Genomic DNA, 3,714 nt, shown 5'->3' on the forward strand with positions numbered 1-3,714 from the left:
CGAGCCGCTTTACCCCGAACGCGGAAGCTGAGGTGCAAAGAGCCCATCGGATCAGGATGGAGCCACCGGATATCGGAGATGTTCCAAACCAAACGGATCTGAAGACACCAGCTGGAGGCGGAGCTTTTATGGCAAGCCGTTTTAACATAAATTCGGTTTTACCGCCCTTACATTCCAGATATCTCAAATTGTTTTGTGACTAGGCGTTTTAGCGATTTAAGATATCTCTAATTATATTTCGACTAGACAAAATACCTATTTGAGATATCTCTAATTACATTCTGACTAGTCGAAATGACGTCAGATTTATCATTGACTTGTATGGAGACTTCAATTCAAGATATATACAATGAATTACTGACTATCTGAAATACACATTTCAGATATCTACAATTAAATTATGACTAATCATAAGGTAAATTCAAGATATCTCGATTTTGGTTTTGACTAGTCATAATTGTAATTAATGATATCTCTAATGACTCCATAATTCAATATATCTTAAATGTATTTTTGGATAGGAGATATGTAGTTTTGACTAGTGAAAACTAAATAATAGATATCTTAAAAGCAAACAATGACTAGAAAAAACTAAATTAAAGATATCTTGAATTGTAATTTTGACTAGTCAAAATTCCTTTTAAAATAAGTGAATTCGAGATATCTTGAATTACACAGCTTTTCTATTTAAGATATCTTAAATTGACATTCCAACTAGTCAGAAAGACATTATTGATATCTTGAATTAGTATTCTGTCTAGTCAAACTTATGTAGCAATTTGAAAGTTTAATAAAACAATGAAAAATAGAGAAAACGAAAAAAGATGTTTGAAAATTCGCCGCTTTCATGTTGAAAATGGTTTGACAATAGCAATTTTAGCTTTTCAAAGCTGTTTTTAAGTGCATTCGGTTCGTCGAAAATGATTAAACAGGAAATTCTTTGCAGATATCAGAAGCAGTCTTATAGTTTATGAAGTTTTGCTATCTCCGCATTTCCAACATTGTCGAGCTCTTTCTAATTTGTGGCATTTACTGACAATTTTGTGCAGGAAATATAAAATTCTGCAGGCAACTGTTTGGACACCACAAAGGGGCTTCCACGTCATTCTTAACTCAGATATCTTAAATCGTAATTACGGTTATGTGTCCCGTCAAATGACAGATCCAGTGATGTCATTTGAGATATCTTGAAAGGAATTTTGATTCGTCAAAATGTAATTGAAGATATCTTGACTTATTATTCTTACTAGTCTGAATGTAAATACAGATGTCTTAAATTACCATTCTGGATAGTCAAAATGTAGTTTTGTCTAGTCAAAATGCATTTTTAGATAGCTGGAATGTAATTAAGTGTAGTCAGACGAAACCGAATTTATGTTAAAACGGTTTGCCATAGAGCTGCTGCTGCCCAGTTCCCCCAGTTCCTCATTCAAGATGTCTACTGGGAGCCAAGACGGCTCATCAGAAACAGACAGAAGTTTCTTAACTTCTCTTTAGAGGAACCAAAAAGCGGGCTATGCTTCATCAGAACCGGCCAGTTCTGGGAGCAGAACCTTATCCACTCTGCAGTCTCAAATGGTACGAACAGAAAATTCACATAAAACAGAAAAACTAAATGCAGAGATCTAAATTTAAAACTCAGATTCATGAACAGTCAGTCTGCATCCTGACTTCATCACTGAGATCGATGCTGTTTTTAACAACAGTTTTAAACCATAAAGCTGCAGTAATTTAATCACACCTCTTCACTAAGATGTTTTAAGTGCCAATAGAAAGAAAAAGGGGGGATTGCTGCAATATTTCATTAACACTAAACGGAAAAAAGGTTTTCTGGGAAAATTTGACTACTCACCTAAAAGGTCATTAATGAGCTCTGACACTGATTCTATACAAAAGCTAGTCACACTGTGACATTTCACTGTATAAAATTACACAAAATAAATACTGAAGAAAGCTCCCAGGTGTCTGTCTGAGTGATGTAGAATCACAAACATCAACTGTTTATCATCAACCAACGTCTCTCTCCCTTCTCCTTCTGGAGATGTATTGTAAATGTCATCAAGTTTATGATATTCACAAGAAGCTCCAGAGTAGGGGGTCTAGGTTGGAGCCAACATTTAGTAATCACCTTCTTGCTTGCAATCAGAAATATCTTCAACATGTTTGTGTCCTTATTATCAAGTCCTTCAGGGAGTATTCCAAGGTACGTAGCAGGAAATGAAAGGGCTAAAGTTATACCCAGAATTTCATAGATTACTCGATTAACATCCTTCCAGAAGGTTTTCAATTGTGGACAGTCCCAAAAGATATGAAAACAGTCCGCAGAGACCACGCCACACTCCCTCCAGCAAGAGGACTGAGAATCACCCAGCTTCGATTTCTGCTTTGGCGTAATAAAATATCTGATTAGATTCTTCCAGCAGAAATTGCGCCATGTTAAAGAATTTGTGGTGGACAGAATGTTCCTCCAAATCCGCAGCCAGACCTCAGGTAAAATTATTACATTTGCTTCCTTTTCCTATCGTTGTCTGATATAGTCAGTTCATTTCTTATTCATAGATGCTAAATTTCTATAAAATTTGCCAATGGCGCCTTTTGTATTCTTACCAGCATATGAATCCATAAATATTTGTGCTATTCCTGGTTGCGCATCCAAGTCATAACTTTTGATTTCTTTCCTGAAGAAACTTCGGACCTGTAAATAACGGTAGAAATCTTCTCTCCCCACTTCATAAGTCCGGCACAAATCCTCAAATTTTACCAACTCCCCGTTTTTAATTATATTACAGAATGCGGTGATTCCCTGTTTCATCCATCTTCTATATTTGTGGTCTATCGATGCTGGAAGGAAGCGCGGGTGGTACGCAGGCCAACTCAAAATTCCTATTTGTTTAAGGAGGTTGAACTTTTTAACTACCTCTGCCCACTTTTTCAGAGAGAAACTCAAACACAGATTTTGTAATTAGTATACCTGGGGCAGCCCATCCAGGCACCCCAGAACAGACTGTATAGGGACGTCCAGCAAGGAAAGCTCTATGTCCTTCCATTTGGCCTCATAGGCTGGATTACACCAGCACACCAGAGGTCTAATCTGGGCAGACAAGTAATAATCCATTAGGCAAGGTAGACCCATACCCCCCCGATCCCCAGGCAGCTGCAGGGTTGAGTATTTTACTCTTGGCCTTTTATCACTCCACATAAACCTTGAAAAATGCTTATCCCACTCCCTGAATTGTTTTACTGGAACCTCTACTGGAAGTGCTGTAAATACAGTTAGGGCCAGAAATATTTGGACAGTAACACAATTTTCGCGAGTTGGGCTCTGCATGCCACCGCATTGGATTTGAAATGAAACCTCTACAACAGAATTCAAGTGCAGATTGTAACATTTAATTTAAAGGGTTGAACAAAAATATCTGATAGAAAATGTAGGAATTGTACACATTTCTTTACAAACACTCCACATTTTAGGAGCTCAAAAGTCATTGGACAAATAAACATAACCCAAACAAAATAGGTTTTTTTTTTCCAATATTTTGTTGCGAATCCTTTGGAGGCAATCACTGCCTTAAGTCTGGAACCCATGGACATCACCAAACGCTGGGTTTCCTCCTTCTTAATGCTTTGCCAGGCCTTTACAGCCGCAGCCTTCAGGTCTTGCTTGTTTGTGGGTCTTTCCGTCTGAAGTCTGGATTTGAGCAAGTGAAATGCATG

General features: G+C 37.6%; 1 protein-coding gene across 2 annotated transcripts in view; it reads left to right on the forward strand.

The window, feature by feature from the left end:
- The window catches only part of rnf224 (ring finger protein 224), a 22,595-nt gene that overhangs the window by 8,730 nt on the left and 10,151 nt on the right, over positions 1-3,714 (forward strand). The gene's annotated exons all lie outside the window — the stretch shown is intronic.

This window comes from Poecilia latipinna, unplaced genomic scaffold (assembly GCF_001443285.1).
Source record: "Poecilia latipinna isolate Pla-1442-1.1 unplaced genomic scaffold, P_latipinna-1.0 Scaffold2287, whole genome shotgun sequence".
Classification (NCBI taxonomy): domain Eukaryota; kingdom Metazoa; phylum Chordata; class Actinopteri; order Cyprinodontiformes; family Poeciliidae; genus Poecilia; species Poecilia latipinna.